Raw genomic sequence first — 23,894 nt, forward strand, 5'->3', positions numbered from 1 at the left:
TCCGTGAAAGTTACCACTCCAGTTGGTAGTGCTATTAAGAAGGCATACGGTTTGTTAGGTTTTATTGGTAGAGGGAATGAATTACAGAGCCCTATGTCATGCTGTAACTAAACAAGCGCTAGTGTGGCCTCATTTGGAAGATTATGTACAGTTCGCGTCGCCCCATTACAGGAAGATTGTGGAAGACTTGGAAAAGGTGCAGTGAAGATTTGCCAGGATGTTGCCTTGTCTGGAGAGAAGCTCTTATGCGAAAAGGCTGAGATACCTGGGTCTATTCGCGTTGGAAAGGAAAAGGCAAGAGGGAACTTGATAGAGACATACAAGATGATCAGAGGATTGGATAGGGTAGACCGTGGAAGTCTTTTTCCTCGGATCCTGAGGTCAGTTTGTACGAGGGGGCATAACTACAAATTGAGGTGTAATAGATTTTAGACAGATGTCAGAGGCAGGTTCTTTCCTCAGAGAGTGGTAAGGACATGGACTGCCCTGCCTGCGAATGTACTTAACTCAACCTCATTAGGGAGATTTAAACAATCCTCGGAAAAGTACATGGAAGATGATGGGATCCTGTAGGAGGATGAGCTGAAATTAGTTCATAGGACGGCGCAACATCGAGGGCCAAAGGGACTGTTCTGCACTCTATTATTCCATAGGTGAGAGTATGAGGTGAGTGAGCAGGATGATGTGGCTGTGTTCAGAATGTTGCATGACGGTGTCGAAATATGCAGGGGAGTGAGCAGATGGTGTGTGAGTGTGTGGAGGAGTCAGTGTGATGGAGGTAGAGTGTTCAGGAGAGTAAGGGCTGCAGTTGGGGATTATTTGGGGAAGTGATTGTGGTTGTGTGGACGTCTTCATAGAAGTGAGAATGAGGGTGGCATAGTGTGCAGGGGTGTGAGCATGAAGGTGGACAAGTGCAATGTGCAGTGAGCTTGATGAAAGGGGAGTTGCAGGGGAGTGAGCATGTTGGTGAAGGTGTGTGCGCATGTGTCAGTGAGACGGTGGTCGAGTGCACAGGGGAGTGAGTATTTTGGTGGGGAACAGTGCGGGGTAGTGAGAGTGCTGGTGGAGCAGTGTGCGAGGATGTGAGTGTAACGGTTGGTGATTGTGCAGAGGAGTTAGCATGTCGGTGGGGTGGTATCCAGCAGAGTCAGCGTGATGGTGGGGAGTGTGCAGGTTAGTTAGTGTGACGGTGGTGATTTGTGCTGGGGAGTGAGCATGATGGTGGTGCACTGCGTGGCGAGTCAGTATGTTGGTATCTAAGGGTGGTGGGAGTGAGGGTGACGATGGTGGAGTGCGTGGCAAGTGGGCATTACAGTGTGGAAATGTGCAGAAGACTGAGCCTGACAGTGGCGGACTGTGTGGTATTGTACATATGACATTGAGTTGGGTATGTGAGTGTGAGCTTGATGGTGGTGGAGTATGCCACAGAGTGAGAGTGGTGGTGGGTGTAATGAGTGGTAGTGAACGTGATGATGGGAGAGTGTGCAGAATTGTGAGCATGTCAGCGGGTGAGTGTGTAGTGGAGTGACTGAGATGTTGGAGGAGTATTTGAGTGAGGTAGCATGTTGGTTTGGGAGCGTGCAGTGGAGGGAACGTGACAGAGTGGAGTGTGTGGAGGTGTGAGTGTGTCTGTGAAGCAGTGTGTGATGGAGTGATAATGACTCTGGAGGCATGTACATTTATGGGTGCGCGATGGTGGCGAGCGAGTGTGATGATTAACGAGTGTGCAGGTCAGTGTGCATGATGGAGTGGGAATGAGCAGGGACTGACTGGAATGATGTACGGGGGATCGAAGGTGACTGTCGGGGACTGTGCAAGTGAGTGATCGTGATGTTTGAGGACTGTTTGGAGGAGCGAGTGTAATAATTTGGGAGAGTGCGGGCGAGTGAGAATGACGCTGGTGGATTGCGTGCAGTTGATTGTGGGGCTGTGAGCGTGATGGCACGGCAGTGTGCAGGGCATTTAGTGTGATGGGGTGGGCGTGTTAATCGGTGTGAGAGTGACAGTGAGGGATTGTGCATTTTTGAGGGCAGGGGAGTCAGCGTGATGGTGGGGGAATGTCAGGGGTAGTCAGCCTGATGTTGGAGGAGTTTACGTGGGATGAGCACGACTGTGTGGGAAGGTGCAGCAACGTGAGTGTAATGGTGGCGGTGTTTGTGTTGTTGTGTGCAGAGGAGTGAGTATAACAGTGCAGAAGTGTTCAGGAGAGTGAAACTGGTGGTGAAGGTGTGTGAGAGGTTGAGAGCTTGGTTTGAGAGCGTGCAGGCAACTGAACCTAACAGTGGGGGGATGTGATGGGACCGAGAATGACAGTGTGGGAGTGTGTGGGGTTTACGCGTGGTTGTGGGGGCCATTGCAGGAGCATAAATGTGATGGTGCGGATCTGTTTGAGGGAATGACAGTGGTAGTGTAGCATGTAAAGGGAGTGTATATGACAGTGGGGGAGTACGTGGGGGTGTGGTTGTGATGAAAGAGGAGTGTGCATGACGGTGGAGGAGGATTTCAGTGAGGCAGTGTTGTGGGCAAGTGAATGGGACAGTGGGGGAATGTATGCGTGACTGAGTGCGATGGTCTTGCAGTATGCTGGGGAATGTTTATGACAGTGGATGGGCTTGTGCATTTGTTGAGCATGATGGGTAGGGAGAGTACGTGCGAGTGAGAATGTTGGCGGGGAAGTGTGCAGGAGAGTGAGCATGAATGTGTGCGTGTGTTTGGGGGTGTGAGCTTGGTGGTGGTGGAGTGAGCGGGGGAGTGAGCGTGATGGTGGGGAGGTGTTCAGAGCTAAGTGTGATGGTGGGGAATGAGCGCAGAAGTGTGTGTGATGATGGCTTAGAAGGCCCGAGGAGTCAGCATCACAGTGGTGGAGTGTGCAGGTGAATAAGCGTCACTGTGTAGTCATGTGAGAGGGAATGAGTGTGACGGTTGTGGAGGTTGAGTGGGAGTGCACAGGGAAGTGTGCATGGGAAAGTGGGTAATGGTGGGGTAAGTGGGTGGTAGGGAGCATGATGGAGTGGAAATGTGCTTGGTAGTGAGCGTGGTGGTGAGGGAGTGTATGTGGTAGTGAAGGCAACAGTGGGGAATGTGTGGGGTGGACAGAACTATGGTGGGTGTCTCTGCGCTGGAATGAGCGTGTCGAGGGGGAATTGTGTTGTGGAGTGAACATGATGGTGAGGCAGTGTATGCAGGATTGAGTGTGGTCTGAGGTTGTGTATGCGGAAGTGAGCGTCATGTTGGGGCAGTGTCTGGCCAGTGAGCGAGAACGTGGGGATGTGCGCGAGCGAGTGAGCGTGACGTTGGTGAAGTGTGTGCTGAGTGAGTGTGAATGTAGGGGACTGTACATGGAACTGAGCGTGATAATGGAGCAGTGAGTTGGAGAAGGTGCATGATGGTGGACGAGTATGCGGTGGAGTGTGTGTAACTATGGATGAGGACATAGGTGAACAAGCATGATAGTGTGGGATTGTGGTGGGAGTTAGTATGACCATAGGGGGATGTGTGGGGAGTGAGCATGATGGTTTGGGAATTTGTGGGGGAATGAGTGTGATGGTGTGGGACTGTGCGGAAGGAGTCAGTGCACCGGGCTGAGTTTGCGCTCGAGTGAGCGTGACAGTGAGGGAATGTGCGTGGCTGTGTCTGTGGGAGTGAGACTGAAGGTGGGGGAGGGTCCGGCAGTGAGAATGGGATGTTGGGGGAATGTGGGGAGTTTGTGTTGGTGGTGGGTACTGTGCAGTGGTGTAAGCAGGGCGGTGGGAATGTTTGGGGGACAGTGAGTGTGAGGATGGTTGAGTGAACTGTAGTTTTGGCTATCGGTGTGGAGAGAGCAGGGGAATGAGCATGTTGGTGAGGAAGTGTGCAAGGGGTAAAACAGTTGGTGGAGTTCTGCACGGAAATGAGCATGATAGAGTGCTTTTTGCAGGTGTTTGAGTGAGATAGTGCGGGTATATGTGGAGGAATAAGTGAAAATGTGTCAGTGTGTGGGGGAACGAGTGTGACAGTGAGGGGATGTGCAGGAGAGTGAGTGTGATGGTAGAGGAGGAAGAGGGTGTGTGACCTTGATTCTGGAGAAGAATGATGCATAGTGAGCATAACGACGGGGAAGTGTGTTGGGGAGTAAATGTGGCTCTGGGGGAATATGTGGAGACATGACTGTGATGGTCAGAAGTGGTAATTGGAGTGAGAATGGCGGTGGTGGAGAGTACAGGGTGTGAACGGCATGGTTGGGTTGTGAGGGGAATTAAATGACAAAAAGAGTGAGCGTGTGGGAGAGTGAGCATAACAGTTTGTGAGTATGTGGGGGAGTAAGCGTGATGGTGGGGGCGTATGCAGTCTTCTTTGCTGGGTAGTGAGCATGACGGTTGGAAAATGTACAATGCAGTGATCATCATGCTCGGTGAGTGCAGAGGAGTGAGAGCAACAGTGCAGGAGTGTGTAGGGAAGTGACAATGGCAGTGGGGATGTGTGCAAGTTAATGAGTTTGTCGGTGCGTCAGTGTGCAGTGAAGTGTTTGTGACGCTGGGGGATTGTTACAGGTATGTGAGCGTGACGAAGAAGGTATGTGCAGGGGAATGAACCTTAATGGCGCGGGTATGTGCGGTGACTGAGAGTAACAGTGTAGGTGTTTGTGGGGGTGTACGTGTGGCTGTTGGGGCCATTGCATGAGTGTGAGTACGATGGTGCGGGTCTGTGTGAGGGAATTACAGTGGCAGTGGAGGCGTGTGCGAGGAGTGGGTGAATGTGCAGGAGGTGAGTGTGACGGTAAGGGACGAGTGGTGGAGTGTTCATGATCGTGGGGAGAGGGCATAATTGTGGTGTAGTCAACAAAGCAGTGGAAATGATGGTGTAGGAATGATCGCTGGAGTGAGTGTAACGTTGAGGCAGTGTTAAGGCGAGCAAGTATTATGGTCGAGGAGTGTGGGGAGTGATTGGGACGTTGGGGGTGTGAGGGGGTCACTGAGCGGGATAGTTGGGGAGTACGCGCGGGAATTGCAGTGCCTGTGGGTGAGTGTATAGGGGAGTTAGTATGAATGTGTGGGTGTGCTCGGGCAGTGAGAGCGATGCTGGTGGAGTGTCTGGGGCAGTGAGGGAGATGGAGGGGAATCTGTGAGGGAGTTGGCGTGATGCTTGGGAAGTGTGTGCGGGAATGATCGTGCCCATGGCGGATTGTGTGGGGGAGTGAACGTGAGTGTCGATGACCAGAGATTGAACTTCAGGGTGTGGCAGTATGTGGGGGAGTGAATGTAACAGTGAGGTAGTGTACACGGCAGTGAGTGTGATGACGGGAAGTGCACGGGGAGTCCGTGTGATGGTGGTGGGGTTTACTGTGAGTGACCAAGAAGCTGGGGGAGTGTGCGAGGGAGCGAGCATGATGTTCGTGCAGTTTGTGGTGAGTGATTCAAAAGGTGGGGGCGTGTGTGCACGAGTGAGCATGATGATGGGGGAGTGTGCGAGGTATTGTTTATGATGGTATGTGGGAGCGAACGTGACGATGGAGTGTTGTGCACCTGAGTGAGATGGATGGTAGGGACTGTCCGGGTACTGACTATGACTGTGGGTGAGTGTGCATTGCAGTAAGCATGATGTTGTGGGAGTGTGTGGAGTAGTTAATGTGATTGTGGAGGCGTGAATGGGTGAATGAGCTTCATGTCGGATAAGTGCGCCTAGGATTGAATTTAACAGTAGTGGAGGTTGCAACAGAGGAAGTGCAAAAGTGGATGAGTGTGTGAGCGATTGAGTGTGATGGTGTGACAGCGTGTGGGAGAGACCGTTATGATGGGGGATTAAGAGGGGGATTGTGAAGTGAATGTGAGGCTGACGCTGTGGGCGTGTGTGGGAGAGTGTGTGAGTGAGTGAAGGTGATGTGGGAGGGTATATAGCAAAGTGATCATGACGTTAATGGAGTGTGAGGGGGAGTGAGTGTGACCGCGGGGGAAATGTGCAGGGTATGGAGTGTCACATTGCAAGACTTTGCGGGCGAGTGAGCTGGATGGTGGGAAACTGCAGGAAAGTGAACAAGACGTTGTAGGCGTGTCTGGGGGAGAGACCATCACTCTGGGGGAGATCATGGTGCAGTGCTTGAGACTTTGGTTTAGTGTGCGCGGTTTTGTGTAGGTGTGAGCGCAATGGGGAGAGTGCGCAGGACACTGACTGTAATTTTGTGAGATGGTTCACAGGGAAAGAGCGAAATGCTGTGCAAGTGTGCGGGGGTCTTGAGTGTCATTGTAGCAGGTTGTGCGAAGTAGTGAGCATAACATTGTCGGAGTGTGCAGTGGAGTGAGTATGGCATTGGGGAATTATACAGTATTGCGTATGGAACTCTGGGGGAGAATGCAGTAGAGAGACCGTAATGGTAGTCTACCGCAATGGTGGAGTGACAAAGATGGTGTGGGTGTGCGCGACAGTGTGAGTGTGATAGTGGGAGAATTAGTGAGCAGAGTTTGTAGACGAGAGAGCAGGGAAGTGAGCATGGCATAGGAGTAGTGTGAGCAAGTGAGTGTGATGGTGGAGGAGGGAGTGGGGCTGTCGTTAGGGAACAGATCATGATAGTGCGGGTGTGTATGAGGCACCGAACATGATGCTGGAGGGGGGAATGCGGCGGAGTGAGTGTATGGTGGGTATGTGGGTGAGGAAGTGAGCAAGGCTATGGGGAGGTATGGGGGCGTGAATATGATAGTGTGGCATTGTACGAGGGAGTGAACACGGCAGTGTTGGAGTGGTCGGTAGTGCATGTGACACTGGGAAAGCGTGTGGTGGCCTGATTCTAATCATGGGTATGTGTGTTGTGGTGAAGGAAGGTGCATTGGAATGAGGTTGACTATGATGGAGTGTGCGTGACAATGGGTACTGTGTGGTGGAGTAACCAGGAAGGTGGGAATGTGTGCAGGCGAGTGAGTGTGATGGTGGGAGCGTGTGCGGGCAATGTGCGCAATTTTGTGGGAGAGTATGGGAGAGGGAACGTGATAGCGGGCTGCTGTGCAAAAGTGTGTGCGTCTTAGTGGTTGAGTGAGTAAGGAGTGTGCACGATTTTAGGGGAGTAAGCAGGGGAGTGAACGTGATGGTGGAGGATCGAGCAGAGGAGCTTGCATGATGGGTTAGTGGTGGTTTGTGTAGTGTGGAGTGAATGGAGGATTGATTGGGATCGTGGGAGTTTGAAGAGGGGAGTGAGTGTGACACTGGAGATGTGTGCAGAGAGTGAGCGTGATGGTCAGCAGCACGCAGTTTAGTGTGCGTCATGATGGGCGAGTGGGCGGGTGAGCGAATGTTATTATGGTGAGCATGTGGATGAATGACTGTGACAGGGTAAGAGGGTGCAGGAGATTGAAGTTGACATTGGGGAAGTGTGTGCGGTTGTCAATATGACAGTGAGCGCGTGCGGGTGAGTGAAATTGATGGTGAGGATGTGCGGGGACAAAGTGAACATGTGCAGGGAATTGAGCATGACAGTAATGATGTGTGCAGGGGATTGAATGTGACGGTCGGCTAGTATGCGGACGAGTGAATGATGGCGTGTGAGTGTGCGAGAGAGTGAGTGCAACCATCATGGAGTACACAGGGAAGAAATGGTGACGTTAAGGGAGTATGTGGGGGTTCCGTGTGATGGTTGGAGAGCGTCTGGTAATTGAGCAGGAAGGGGTGAGCGTATACGAGGTCGTGTACATGATGGTGGATACCTGTATAGGGAAGTGTGTTTCATGGTGGAGGAGTGTGTAGTGGAGTGTGGCTGAGAGTGTTGGAGTGTGTGGGGCAGTCAGATGGATGGTCGGGGAGTGTCTGGGGGAGTAAGCTTGACGGTGAGTGAACATGACGATATAAGAGTGTGTTGAGAATTCAGTATGAGTGGGGAGGAGTGCGCCACAATTCATATTAACAATTGGGATGTGTAGGGGGAGTAAATGTGAAGGTGGGGTATGTGTGGGAGATTGCATACGTTAGTTGGACAGCGTGTGGTAGAGACAGTCAAATCGTGGTGCAGAGTGCACAATGGGTGTGTGAGGGAGTGATGGTGACGGATGGGGAATACGCAGAGGAGTGTGTGAGGAATGGCACTGATACTGGTGGACAGTGCGGCAGATTGCGTGGGACAGTGGTGGAGTGTGAAGGCATGTGAGCATGACCGTGAAGTGAGTGTGTGGGGGAGAGCGTGGGGTTGAGTGTGACAGTGGGGGAGTGTGCAGCATAGTATGGAGGATGTTGGTGGAGTGTATGGGGAAGTGAGCGTCATGGTGCTGTGCATGTATGGAGCAGTAAATGTGACGCTGTGGGAGTGCGCAGGCGAGTGAGCATATTAGTGGGGGAAATTGTTGGCGAGCGAGTGGATGGTGCGAAAAGTGTGAGTGGGATGGAGCGTGATGCTGGGGTGTGCGCACTGAAGTACGCATGAAATTGTGCTAATGTGTTGGAGAGTGAGCTGGAGGGTGGGGAAGTGTGTGACAGATGGATTGAGATGGTAGGGAAGTGAGCAGGGTTATGTGCAGGTCAGTGAGCGTGATAGTGGACGAGTGTGCGGGGATGTGAGCGTAACGGTGAGCAAGTGTCCGGGAGAATGAGCGTGGCGGTGAGGAAGAGCCCAGGGCCGTGTGTGTAATGGTGCAGGTGTGCACGGGGGAGTGGTAGTGGTTGTGTTTGCGGAGTAGTGAGAGTGACGATGGGAGAATGAGAAGGTGAGTGAGCATGACAGTGCGAGGGTGTGCAGGGGATAGATGGCGACGTTTATGGAGTGTGCGGGTGGGGAAATGTGATAGTGTGTGTGTGCACGGTGGAGGGAGCGTGACGGTGAGAGAGTGCCAGATGGAGTGATTGTGACGGTGGGGAAGTGTGCAGAAGAGTGAGTGTGATGGTGCATGAGTATGCAGGGGACTGACTGTGATGTTGTTGGAGAGGGCGGGGCAGTGAGCATGATGCTGTGGAAGAGTGCAAAGGAGTGAGCGTAATGGTGGGAAGCACCTGCATGAATGAGCGTGGCGGTGGGGGTTGTGCGGGGACATGAATGTGACGGTGTAAGAGTCTGCGGGGGAGTGAGATTGACGGAAGTAGAGTGTGATCAAGAGAGTGAGCGTGACGGGTCAGTGTGCGGCTAAATGAGAGTGATGGTGGAGGAATGTGTGAGCTCGTGAATGTCACTAGACATTAGCAGGGGTGTGAATGTGAATGTCGGGGAGCGTCCCGATGAGTGAATATGATGGTGTTGGAGTGTGCAGGGAATTGTGCCTGATGGTGGCGGAATTTGCAGAAAGTGAGTGTGAGGATGAGTGTGGGCACAGGAGTACGTGTGATAGTGGAGAGAGTGCGTGATGGTGGGGTAGTGTAAAGGGCAGTTTTGCATGATGGTGAGGGAGTGAACAGGATTAAGTCTAATTGTGAGGCATGTACGGACGAGTGAGAATAATAGTGAGGAATTGTGTGGCAGAGTGAAAATGATTGTGGGTGTATGAGCCGTGGAGTGAGTGCAACAGTTAGTGAGCGAGATGGGAAGATTTTGTGACAGGGGAGAAGTGTGGGGGAAGCAAATATGACAGTGAGGGAGTGCACGGGTGAGTGAGCGTGATGGTGGGGTCTGTGTACGGGCATGAGAATGATTTTGGGTAAGTGTGTTTGGGAGTGAGCCTGGTGTTGTGTGTGTGTGACGGGGAGTGAGCTTGATGGTGGGTTTGTTAGCGGGTGAGTAAAGGTGACGGTGAGCAAGTGTGCAGGGGAAGGACTGTGATGGTGGGGAGTGTTCAGGGGATTGATTGTGACAGCGGGGGATTGTGCAGGAGAGTGACTGTGGTCTTGGCGGAGGCTGCAGCAGTGTACTCATGGGAGTGCAGGTGTGTGCAAGGCAGCTAGCGTGTTGGTGTGGTAGTGTTCGGTGGAGTGAACATGACGGTTTGGCAGAGGGCATGTGATTGAACACGACGGTGTATGACTGTGCGGAGGAGTCAGTGTGAGGTTGGGGAAGATGCAGCAGAATAAGAGATATGGTTGGGGATATGTGGGACAGTGGGCGGGTGTGGGCGGAAGTGTGGATGGTGGTGGGCAAGTGAGCGGGGGAGTGAGCGTGACGGTGAGGAGGTGGGTGTGGGTGTGAGCTTTATGGCGTGGAAGTGTGCGGGGGAGTCAATGTGATGGTGAGAAAGTATATGAGGCATTGAGGGAAATAGTGGGAAATGTATGGGCAAGTTAGCGTGATGCTGGACAGTGTACGTGGGAGTGAGTGTCTCGGTCGGTGACTGTGTGTCAGCGTAATTGTGACATTGGGGGAATGAGCATGCCATTGCCGAAGTTTCAGGGGAAAGTGTGGGACAGCGGGAGTGCGTGCAAGGGGAATGTTTGTGACAGTGGGGAGGTGTGCATGAAGTAAGCGTAGTGGTGCAGGCCAGTGCAGGTGAATTCGTGCAATGGTGAGGGAGTGCGTGGGGGAGTGAGTGTGTCAGTGCAGGAGTGAGAGGGTCAGTTGGAAGGTTGTGTGAGAGCGCGGGGGGAGTACAGGTGAGGGAAGAACGGTGACAGTGAGCTCAGGATTGGGACAGAAGTTGTCTAAAGGTGTGTGGGTCTGAGTGACGCTGAGTGAGTGAGTGTGAGGGAGTCAGGGTGGGGGTGAGGGAGTGAATGTGATGGGGTCTTAGTGCTACTGATGCTTTGAATGGGAGGAGTCAGGGTCATGGTGAACGAGTGTGTGTGGGTGGGTCAGGGTGATGGTGATGGAATTACCATGACTGGGTCAGGATGAAACTGACAGGGTGAGTGGGGGTGATTAAAGATGACTGTGACAGAATGACTGTGAAGGGAACAGGGTGCCAGTTACTGCCTGAGTGTGAGGGGATCTGTGTGTCACTTACAGAGTGAGTGTGAGGATATTATGAAGCTGAAAGGCGTGTGCACAGATTTAAAATAGAGTAAAACACTGTTTTGCACTGAGCACTTTCAAGCACCCGTCTTATGGTTAGCGAGCAGTGACAGAGTGCACTGAAACACTGAAAATATGTAGCATTTATCTTTCAAATGGATATCCGAGTTTTGGTTGAAACCAAATCGAAATTAGCCAAGCAGTTTACATTATGTCCCAGGATACGAAAAAACAATCAAGTTTGAATTTATTGTTTTGCCAACCACGAATCAATGAGATGATCTGAAGTTTGTGTTGTAAAAAAAAATTTTGAAATTTAGACAGATACTAACTGGCACCGAGAGAAACTTCCATTCCAAACACTCTCTGCAAAAGGTATGTTTTCATGTAAAGACGAACAGGTAAATCTTCAATTAGAGGAAGGCAGACACCGATGACAACAGCGGCTGTCCAATTTTGGATTTAAGTGGATGAAATTTTAACATGAGTTAATTGAAATACTATATTGTATTAAAGGAGAAGGCAGATAACAAGTACTACATTTGAAATAGTTTTTTTTAAAAATAGCAGTTGCTCAACGTTCGTTTTCACAGTCAAAGAATAAAGTGAAATTATTTCCTTTAAATCGTGGAATTTGGGAGTTCTCTGTCACTCCTCCTTGAACAGATTACGATGGGAAGTCAGCTTTTCTGGGTTTTTGATTTAATTAGCAGAACTGTTCACTGCCGTGTCGTAACCGATAAAAAAAAATGCTCATATTCGAGAAATGAGGATCTCCACTTCTATGTAAGTTTAAATTGTAATGAGTAGCTATATTGGATGCAAAACCACCGCTCAGTATTGAAAAGCATGCAATATATGAATAAATGACCTCAGCAGCATTCTATTTAAGTTGTGGGACTATTTGCATAACAGTAATTTTACTTGAGACAAGTTGTGTATCATTTTTTTTCGTTTGAGTGGTGTTTATTTCTGCTTTTGAAACATCTTGCACGTAAGTGATTTTTTTTATGGAAGGCTGGAGAATTGACATCATTCACTACTCTTTCCATTTTGAGTGCGAACAGCAGCTGAGTTTAAACTAACCCGGAAGGCTACAGCTAAGGTAAGACAGTTTGTTTTAAAATTACTTATTGGTAGCGGGCAGCGATGTTTTTTTTTCTTCACAGAAAGAGCGGGGGCAGTAGGGCGAAGTGACGATGACCAGAGGGGCAGCCGGGAAGGAAAGCAGTGAGTATTTAAATCAGGAAGATGGCTAAACCCGAGACTCTACAACTGTAGTGTCTCCCACCCGCCCTCCTCCTCTAACTCCCTTATTAAGTACTCTGTTTTTTAAGGTAAAGATTTTCTATTTCATTATCAGTGACTGGTTAAAAAATACTTTTCTTGTTTATCTATTAATTGGTTTTTAGAAAAAAGACTATAGCAGAGCAGTATCAGAAAGTTTTTTTCACTCAAACCTGTACAAAGTAATAAAGTAATTACCTAAGCAGAGATGGCTGGGCAGGTGGTGTGCTGTAGATGTATGATGTGGGAGCTGGCTGATCCCTTTGTGAATGGCAGTGACAACATCTGCAGCAAGTGTTGGTTGCTGAAAGAATTCCGGATCAGAGTTGATGATCTGGAATCTGAGCTTCAAACACTGCGGCACATCCGGGAAGGGGAGCGTTACCTGTACACTGTGTTTCAGGAGGCAGTCACACCTGGGAGATTAAGTAATTCACATTCAATTAGTTATCAGGGGCATCAGAATGTGACTGTAAGTGAGGCAGGTAGTGGGAATCTGAGTTCAGGAGTGCAGGAGCCTCAGCCCTTGACCTTGTCCAACAGGTATGAGATCCTTGCTCCCTGTACGGATGAGGAAAAGGGCTCTGGACAGGATGAGCCAGATAACCACGGCACCATGGTGCAGAAGGCCATTCAAGAGGGGGGAGCAAAAAGACAAGTATTTGTTATAGGGGATTCTATAATTAGGGGGACAGATAGTATCCTTTGCAAGCCAGATTGGGAGTCTCGCATGGTGTGTTGCCTATCCGGTGCCACGTGTGGGGCATCTCTGACCTTGAAAGGATATCCCGGGAGGGGGAGGATCCAGTTGTTGTGGTCCACGTTGGGACTAACAACATAGGCAAAGCTAGAGTGGAGGACATGTTTGGGGATTATCGACCACGAGGAAGGAAATTGAAGTACAGGTCCTCAAGGGTCAAAATTTCCGGATTACTGCCCGACCCACGTGCCAATTGGAACAGGGATAAGAAAATTAGGGAAGTAAACACGTAGCTAAGGGATTGGTGTGGGAAAGAGTGATCCCTCTTCATGGGGCTTTGGCATCAGTTTTGGAAACGGGGCGATCTGTACCGTTGGGATGGTCTCCACCTGAACCGATCAGGTACCAATATTCTAGCGAAGCGGATAAATAGGGTGGTCAGTAGGACTTTAAACTTCTGAGTTGTAGGGAAGGGAAAGTGAAAGCGACATGGAGTATGGAGTTAAATGGAAGGATAAGCGGCAGGATAGTATATGTGCAGGCAGATTTAAACTTGAGACAGACTGGGAATGCAGCAAAAAGGACGGATATCTTAGGACATCTTATGACTTCAAATATCTCTAATGTAAAGTTAGCATGAAAGCACTTTACCTGAATGCTCGTAGCATTCGTAACAAAGCAGATGAACTAATGGCACAGATCATCCTGAATGATTATGGTGTGGTCGGCATCACAGAGACTTGGTTACAGGGGGGTCAGGACTGGCAGTTAAACATTCAAGGATTTTAAACTTATCGAAACGACAGGGAGGTGGGCAGAGGGGGCGGAGTTGCCTTGTTCGTTTAGAACAAAATTAAATCTATGAACTGAACGATATAGCGTCGGATGATGTGGAGTCTGTGTGGGTGGAATTGAGGAACATCAAAGGCAAAAAAAAACATAGTGGGAGTTATGTACCGACCTCCTAACTGTGGACAGGACCACGGGCGCAACATGTACCGGGAAATAGAGAAGGCATGTCAGAAAGGCAAGGTTACAGTGATCATGGGAGACTTCAATATGCAGGTGGACTGGGTAAATAATGTTGCCAGTGGATCCAAAGAAAGGGAATTCATGGAATGCTTACAGGATGGCTCTTTGGAACAGCTTGTCATGAAGCCCACAAGGGAGCAGGCTATTCTGGACCTAGTGCTTTGTAATGAACTAGACTTTATAAAAAATCTTAAAGTAAGGGAACACTTAGGAGCAGCGATCATAATATTGTAGAGTTCAGTCTGCAGTTTGAAAGAGACAAGACAAAATCGGATGTAATGGTGTTACAGTTAAATAAAGGTAATCATGAGGGCATGAGAGAGGAACTGACGAAAATAGACTGGAAGCAGAGCCTAGCAGGGAAGACAGTAGAGCAAAAATAGCAGGAGTTTGTGGGTAAAATTGAGGACACTGTACAGAGGTTCATCCCCAAGAAGAGAGATTATCCGGCGAGGGATTAGACAACCATGGCTGACAAAATTTGGAGATGCCGGTGTTGGACTGGGGTGTACAAAGTTAAAAATCACACACCAGATTATAGTCCAGCAGGTTTAATTGGAAACACACGACCTTTCGGAGAGACTCTCCTTCATCAGGTGATTGTGGAGGGCTCGATCATAACACAGAATGAAAAGCAAAAATTTGCAGTGTGGTGTAACTGAAATTATACATAGAAAAATTGATTGTCTGTAAAGCCTTTCATCTGTTAGAATACAGTGATAGTTTCACTTCTTTCATGTGTAAATCACAAAAACCTTTTTTAAAAGTTGCATTCTTGGGTGAGCTGTTAACAATGGTTATAGCTAGACAATATGTTGAAGGTGTTAGCCCCATGTGTGCTCTGTCTATGACCTGATGTTTCGATTGATTCTCATCTAAAAAGTACGATAACAGAGTTTTACATAAATTCATGCAGTTTTTGAGCTCAGAGTTCTACATGAATGTATGCAGTTTTTGAGCAAAGTGCAATGTAACTCTGCAGGTACAAATTCACCACACAAAATATATGCGTGCATGTGGGTTTTTGTCTGTCTGTCTGTGTGTCAGTCTGGGGTGGGGGTTGTGAGTGTGAGAAAGTATGTGTGTCTGAGTGTGTAGTGAGTGCAGAGTGTCTTAAGTCTGTGCGGGGCTGCATGTGTGGGAGTGTGTGTATTTATAAGGGTGTGTATGGGTGTCTTTGCGCGTCTGTGTGAGCCTGTGTCCGTGTTTATGTGAGAGTGTGTGCGTGTAGGAATATGCGTGTGTGTGTGTGTGTAGTGCAATGGTGATCACCTGAAATGTGACATGAACCCAAAGTCCTGGTTGAGGCCCTCCCTATGGGTACCGAACTTAGCTATCAGCCTCTGCTCGGCAACTTTCCTCTGCTGTCTGTCCCGAAGTCCACCTTGGAGGATGGTCACCCGATGGTCCAAGACTGCATGTCCTGGACCACTGAAGCCTTCCCCAATTGGGAGGGAACCCTCCTGTGTGTTGATTGTTGTGCGGTGCCTTTGCTCGTTTACCCCAATGTACCATGCCTCTGGACACCCTTGCCTGCAACGTATAAATTAGACAGCGTTGGCTGAGTCACATGAGTGCCTGCCATGTACAAGGTGGGAGGTGTTCCCACGCGAAATAGTGGTAGCTATGTCCACGCTCTGACATGTATTGCAGCGTCCACCGTGACAGGGTTGTTTGGAGTTGTCCTGGGAGCCGGGCAGTTTGCTATGAACAATGATCGGTTTGAGGTTTGGCGCTTGTTTAAAGGCAAGTAGTGGAGGTGTGGGGAAGGTCTTGGTGAGGTACGAAATCTCATTGATAATGTGTTGCAGGTCACGAAGAACATGTCGTAATTTTTCAGCCCCTGTGAAGTACTGAACCACGAAGGGTACCCTCTCAATTGCAGCACGTCACTGTCTCCTGAGGAGGTCATCACAGTTCCTTGCTGTGGCACGTCGGAACTGGCGGTCGATGAGTTGAGCATCATAACCCGGTCTTGTGATGGCGTCCTTGAGTACTTCCATGTGTCCGTCACGTGCCTCCTCATCTGAGCAGATCCGGTGTATGTGTTGGGCTTGTCCATAGGGGATCGCTGTTTTAATATGTTTTGTGTGGAAGCTGGAGAGGTGCAGCATTGTGAGGTTGTCTGTGGGTTTGTGGTAGAGTGTGGTGCTGCGGTGTCCGTCCTTGATGGAGGCGCACGTGTCCAAGAACGAGACACACAGTCGAGAGTAGTCGATGGTGAGTTTGATGGTGGGATGAAACTTGTTGCTGTCACTCTGTAGTTTTATCAGTGGTTGACAAAGGAAGTCAGGAATTCTATCCAAGGAAAAGAGATCCGATAAAGTGGCCAAGAGCACTGGGAAATCTGAAGATTGGGAAGGCTACAAAAACAAACGGAGGATAACAAAGAGAGAAATAAGGAAGCAGAGGATCAAATACGGAGGTCGGCTAGCCAGTTATATTAGAAATGATAGTAACAGTTTCTTTCAATACATAAGAAATAAACGACAGGCAAAAGTCGACATTGTGCCACTTCAAACTGATGCTTGAAACCGAGTAATGGGAGATAAAGAAATAGCAGGAGAACTTAATAAGTACTTTGCATCAGTCTTCACAGTGGAAGACGTGAGTAATATCCCAACAATTAAAGGGAGTCAGGGTGCTGAGTAGAGTATGGCTGCCATTACAAAATAGAAAGTGGTAGAAAAGCTAAACGGTCCTAAAATTGATAAACCTCCTGGGCCCGATCCTAGAGTTCTGGGGAAATAGCGGAGGCACTGGTTGAGATCTTTCAAAAGTCACTGGAGTCAGGGAAAGTGCCAGATGATTGGAAGATCGCTGCTGTAACCCCTTTGTTCAAGAAAGGAGCAATACAAAAGATGGAAACTTGTAGGCCAATTAGCCAAACCTCGGTTGGTGTTCAAATTCTACAATCCATCATTGAAGATGAGCTTTCTAAATTCTTGGAAGAGCAGGGTCGGAATTGAACAAGTCAACATGGATTTAGGAAGGGGATGTCGTGCCTGACAAACCTGTTGGAGTTCTTTGAACAGGTAACAAGTGGGTTAGATCGGAAAAACCCAGTGGATGTAATCTACCTAGACTTTCAAAAGGCCTTTGATCAGGTGCCACACGGGAGGCTGCTGAGCAAGGTGAGGGCCCATGGTATTCGAGGCGAGCTACTTGTATGGATTAAGGATTGGCTGCCTGACAGAAGGCAGAGAGTTGGGATAAAAGGTTCTTTTTCAGAATGGCAGCTGGTGACAAGCGGTGTACCGCAGAGTTCAGTGTTGGGGCTGCAGTTGTTCACATTATATATTAATGATCTGGATGAAGGGACAGGGGGCATTCTAGCAAAGTTTGCAATGATACAAAGTTAGGCGGACAGGCAGGTAGTACTGAGCAAGTGGGGAGGCTGCAGAAGGAGACAGTTTGGAAGAGTGGTCCAGGAAATGGCTGATGGAATTCAATATGAGCAAATACGAGGTCTTGCACTTTGGAAAAAAGAATACAAGCATGAACTACTTTCTAAAAGGTGAGAAAATTCGTAAAGCCAAAGTACAGAGAGATCTGGGAGTGCTAGCTGAGGATTCTCGAAAGGTAAACATGCAGGTTGAGTCCGTGATTAAGAAGGCGAATGCAATGTTGTCATTTATCTCAAGAGAATATAAAATCACAGTTGTGCTACTGAGACTTTATAAAGCTCTGGTTAGGCCCCATTTGGAGTACTGTGTCCAGTTGTGGTCCCCACACCTCAGGAAGGACATACTGGCGATGGAGCATGTCCAGCGGAGATTCACACGAATGATCCCTGGAATGGTAGGTCTAACATACGAGGAACGGCTGAGGATCCTGGGATTGTTTTCATTGGAATTTGGAAGATTAAGGGGAGATGTAATAGAAACTTACAAGGTACAACATGGCTTGGAGAGGGTGGACGAGAGGAAATTGGTTCCGTTTGGTGAGGAGACCAGGACCCGTGGACACAGCCTTAGAATTAGAGTGGGTCAATTCAGAAAGAAATGCAGAGACATTTCTTCAGCCAGAGACTGGTGGGTCTGTGGAATTCATTGCCGCAGAGTGCAGTGGAGGATGGGACGCTAAATGCCTTCAACGCAGAAATTGATAAATTCTTGATATCACAAGGAATTAAGGACTACGGGGAGAATGCGGGTAAGTGGAGTTGAAATGCCCATCAGCCATGATCAAATGGCAGAGAGGACTCGATGGGCCGAATGGCCATACTTCCGCTCCTATGTCTTATGGTCTTATGGTCTTTCATGAACATCAAAAATATGTTTTAATTAGTTGGAAAAACGTATCATTTATGTCTCAATTCAATTACAATTGAATTTCCCTGGTTCCCACCATAGCTCATTGGAGACAAACTAGGGCAGAGCTCTTAATCAGTGGTTAGCACTAATTCCTCAAGTCCAGGGTCCTGGGTTCAGTTCCAGCAACGGTTCACTGCCTGTGTGCGGTAAAAACAGATGTTCCAATTTCCTCCCACAGTACAAAAACATGCAAGTTAGGTGAATTGGCCATGCAATATTAATGACCATGTGGAATGAAGGTGGTGGGTGTGGCGAGATGATCTTTGGACGGTCAGCATGGGCCATATGGCATGCTTGCATTCTGTCAGGATTCTGTGAACGCAGCATTTGTGCAATCGTTGGTGGGGTGGTGAATACTTCAACTGGCGCTTTTGGCTTGGCCATTAAACGTTTCAGAACACCATTCCCGCATTGAATATGGTTACTTTTCCCGTTTAAACTCAGTCACTATAAAGGTCTAACGCATCAAACTCTCAGTCTCACCAAGTCGGAGAGTCAGACCATACGTGTGACAGAAACTGTGTCAGGCCACACCGTGTATGTGATGAAAAGAGTAAGACCATGCAGGGGACTACGACTGTGTCAAGTCAGCCCATGCGTGTGACTCAGATTGAGTCAGGCCATGAATATAAGTGGGACTGCGACTTAGTGTCAAGACTATGCATGTGACTGAGAATATGTAAAGTGAGGCCATGTGCATGACTGAGACAGTGTCAAGTCTGACCGTGCGTGTGATTGAGACTGACTGAGAGTCAGACCATGCGTTTGACTGAGACTGAGAGTCAGATCGTGTGTATGAGTGAAACTGCTTGAACTCAGAGGCTGTACGTGTCTGAGCTTCTGTGAGACAATGTGAGTCCGACCATGCGTGTGACTGAGACTGATAGTCAGAACGTGAGTCTCAGTGAAACTGCGTGAAGTCAGAGAGGCTGTACGTGTCTGAGATTCTGTGAGACTGTGTGACTGAGACTGTGAGTGAGAGATGTATGTGAGTGAGACCGTGTGAAGTCAGATGAGATTGTAGCTAGAGTGAGAGTCACACCTTGTGTGAGAGTGAAACTGCGTGAGAGAGAGTGAGATTGTGTGTGAAGGACTATGCATGAAATTTAGACTATGTTATAGTCCAACAGGTTTGTTTGACGCACTAACTTTCAGAGCGCTGATCTGTCATCAGGTGGTTGTGGAGAATGAGATTGTAAGACAGAATTTGTACCAAAAGTTAACAGTGTGATGTAACTAAAATTACATATTGAAAAAGACCTGCATTGTTCGTTAAGTCTCTTGACTTTTAGAATGACTATTTTGGTTTCAGTTCGTTTATATTTAATTCGCAAGTCTTTTTTTTTAAATGTTGCTTTCTCAAATATACTTGAACAATTATGCCATCTGCTCAGAGAATGCATTGAAGGTGCTCGACTCCCTGTGTGACGCTGTCTGTGCCACAATTGTCAAGCTGATTTTAATCTAAATCACGGATTTAAAGAATCCTACATGGATTCATGCAGTATTTGAGCAAAATAACATGTAATTCTGCAAGTACAAATTCACCCCACACAAACTTACACGTGTAGTGTACATGTGGGCATGCATGTGAGGATGGGGCTTATAAGTGACTGCGAATGTATGTGTGTATGTGTGTGAGTGTAAGTATAAAGGGATATATGTCTGTGCGAGCGTGTGTGTGGGAGAGGATGTGTGAGGGTTTAAGAAAACGTCTGTGTGAGTGTGCATTTGTAGGAATGTGTCTGTCTGTCTGTGCAGGAGTATCTGTGTCTTTGTGTCTGTCTGTGTGTATCAGTCTGTCTGTGTCTGCATATAATGCAATGGGGTCAGCTGCAGTGTGACATGAACCTAAAGTCCCGGTTGAGGCCATACCCATGGGCACTGAACATGTCTATCAGCCTCTGCTCAGCAACTTTACGTTGTTCACTGTCCCGGCGTCCACCTTGGAGGATGATTACCTAATGGCCCAATTTGGAATGACCCGGACTGCTGAAGTGTTCTCCTACAGGGAGGGAGCACTCCTGTCTATTGATTGTGTTTTCCTTCACTTTTTTATAACCCTCTCAGCTTTCAAATACTCTGGCTATTCAGTTCCTAACACAGGTCAGCGTGCAGGAATGTATTTCAGAGAGAATTAAATCATATCCATTTCCCTCAACGCATGCAATGAATTCCTCAAACTGTTTTGAGAATACATCACACATTGAGATAGAGTTCCTTTCATTCAGCTTTTTAAATCCATTATTCCCTGCTCCATTGTGAACTTTATTCCTCATATCGGTTGTCAGGAAACAGTCTGTCACCGTCACACAGACAGAATCAGACGTCATGTGAAATGTTGAATGAAGCCCCGACAATCATCCCAGGGTATATCTTGTCACACCGGCAGGACCGAACAACCAGTGGTGGGGGCACCATGGAATAATGTCAGGCAATAAGTGATCCTGAAATTCCCAAACTTTGAATCCAGAACCCAGGAAATCTCATAGTAACACGTGAAAGAATCTCAGGGAAATCGCCTGATGATTTCCACCTACTGCCCTCTACATTACCCCTCGGTGATAAGTCAGTTCCCATCGATATTGAAAATAAATCAGAGGAAGGACTGCAGGTGACAAAGACACAGAACGTATTCTTGGTGTGGAAGTTCGTTATCCATCATCAGGAGTATCTCTACAGGCCTACCATTGACGCAGCAGGGAGAGGCCTCAGACATACAGCACCCAGTCAGTGGGCAGTGAAATGAGAAACAACAAGAGGAAAACATGCTCATTAAATGACTTGTCTCAGGTGTACCTGTCTCGAACAATGTCTGTAGGAGCACGCAGCATACAGTTCTGGCGGAGGGAAAGTCTCACCCTCATATTGAAGATACTGCCCATTATGCTATGTGGCACTACATCCCGCGAAGTAAGTCATACTTGTAAAGGTCCACGAAAATGAAAGTTGGGTATTCATGCGTCACTGTGGACTATGAGCAGCTGCAGCATCCATGGCCTTCCCTCCATCATAAAGTTAGAAGGGGGCTGTGCACTAATGGTTCCAAAATGTTCAGCACTATTCACAACTACACATATGCTGCAGCAGTCTATTCAGCCCATCCCATTCAGTTGAGCAGTAATTAAATGAGACTGTTCAGCCATTCAAGGCAGTTACTCTGCAGTTAAAACAGATCTTTAAAGCTCTGATGTTTGTTACACCGGAAATGGACTGGAACATTTAATATTTCAAAGCTGCTGCACAAGAAAATGGGGAGGAATGGTTACTGAGCCGGACGCAGGGTTAAATTAGTCTCTTTTCGTTCAATAGGAATTATTAAATGTTGTGACACAGTGACCAGCGCTGGGTTCTCAGCTCTTTGAGCACTTAATCTGACTAAATTTGTGAATGACACTTAAACGGGCAGGAAGATAAGTTATCAAGAGGATATAGAGAGTATGTCGTCGATAAGAAATGCACAACAACTTGGCAGATGGAAGTTTAACGTGAGTTGTTGTGAACCTTTGTTGTTTTCGGGAAGAATAAAATGGCATATATTACATAAATGAAGAGACATGACAGGACTTCGTGATATAATGTGTACTGAAGGGGTCACTCTTACCTGTTCAGACTTCAGAAGTAATGCTTCATCGTCCTGACTTTCCCAGTTGCCCCAAGGCTCTCACAACACACGGGATATATTGGTGTTGTTAGCTGGCAGTGGAGAGTGGTGAGAGGGAGGGTATTTTGAGCCGTCTTTCAAAGCAGCGGTCTGTATCTGAGAAGACATCCTTTCATTCAACGTGGAGACCCGAAGACGATGGAAATAACTGACTGCTTCTGAATGACCGTACTGTGGCTGCTGCCAGGACAGTGGGTATTCACCAACACGATGTACTGTGCATGGTCGCACTTCAACTTTAATGGAGTGAAAGACGGTGGATCCAATCACAGGATAAAAACATAAATTAAAGGCATTGTCAGATCAGCTGGAATGTGTAGTTATGTCATATTTTCAATTCACCTGACAGAAACAGCCAGACGCCCTAAACCCAGAGGTGATAACCACTAAGAACAGAGCTCTGTTTAAAGCAATCTCTACTCAGTCCAACACAGCAATCGCTCCAGACTAGAACACAGTGCAGACCAAATATTTAGAGATGCATAAAACCAAATGCTAAGAGATGCAGATGCCGACATACGTACATAAATGCACAAAAGCACACATACAAACACATTGTTAAAGAAATGTGCACAGAAGAACAACATGTAGACATATGCAGACATTCGACATTCAAGCCTGCCTTGCCATTCAATAAAATCATGGTTGATCTGATGTCGACCGCAAATGTTTCTCCTCTTGGGAAATAAGGCAGGGCAAGTGACTGAGCTTTTCGAATGGGAGCACTTCGGGTTCAATTACAATAATTTCCTTAGTTGAAAATATTTATTGAAGAGGGTAGGCGTGGTCCACAACTTAAAGTTATAAATTGGGGCAAGGTCAATTTTGATGGTATTAGGCAGGAACTTTCAAAAGATGAGTGGGAGAAACTGTTTGAAGTACAAAGTACATATTGTAAGTGATCGTCTTTCAAAAGCGAGATAACGAGACTTTAAAGATAGCATGTTCCTGTTCGTGTGAAGAGAATGCTAGCAGGAGCAGGAACAGGACATGACAATATATGGTGAGGCTCTGGTCAAGAAAATGGAATGTCTCAGCAACCGGGATCAAGTGAATCCCTTGAGGAGCATATGGGATGTAGGTGTACACTTCTGAAAGAAATCAGGAGGATAAAATGGAGACATGAGATCTATTTGGCAAGTCGGGATAAGAGGAATCGAAAGAGATTCTACAAGTGCACCAAGGGCAAAAGAGAAACTAGGGAGAGAATAAAATCCTCTAAAAACAAAAGGGCTACCTCTGTGGGGAAGCACAGGAGATCAAGTGGATTTATCAATTGTTTTGTCACATATATTCATATGAGGACAGTGAAAATTGTATAAGTAGCCAAATGTGGCGCAATCTTATGTACAACGGTACCATTCCCCTCCAACTGCCGACCCCGTCTCCCGGCCAGGTACAGAATAAGACTAAAGAAACAAAATTAAAATGAAAAACAGTTTCGTCCTTCTGAAAAATATACAGTACAAATCAAGAAACAAAGTTAACAGTTCAACAACACAGTCCATAAGCGCCTGATCATTCTGGTTTCACTCTTCAGAAGGACTCAACATTCTCCACTCCGCTCCCTTCCAGCCTGTTGCTATTCGATGGGAAATCCTACACGAACATAACGTGTCAGTAAATACTGTGTAGAAAGACATGGAATGACATGGGACACGTGGAACTAAATACATGCAGTGATGATTTGAAACGAGGTCACATTACGAAAGAGGAAGTGGTCGAGGTCTTAAAAAGTCTAACCATAGCAAAACAGCCAGGACTTGTTTAAGTGTATTCCAGGTCATTGTGGGAAGCTGGGGAAGAAATTGCGGTGCCACTCGCTGACATATTAGGATCATTCCTCAGATTCCTCAGGGAGGGTCACTGGACCCGAGTCATTTATTCTGATTTTTCTGCACAGATGCTGCCCAACCTACTCAGCTTTCCCAGCAATTTCTGTTTTTGATACTGATTTACAGAATCTGCAGATTTTCCATTTTTATTTGTATCATTGACAGTCACGGGTGAGGTGATGGAGAACTGGAAGGCAGCTAATGTTGTGACATTAGTTTTATACAAGCAGCAAGGAAA

The sequence above is a fragment of the Chiloscyllium punctatum genome, chromosome 43, assembly GCF_047496795.1.
Source record: "Chiloscyllium punctatum isolate Juve2018m chromosome 43, sChiPun1.3, whole genome shotgun sequence".
Classification (NCBI taxonomy): Eukaryota; Metazoa; Chordata; class Chondrichthyes; order Orectolobiformes; family Hemiscylliidae; genus Chiloscyllium; species Chiloscyllium punctatum.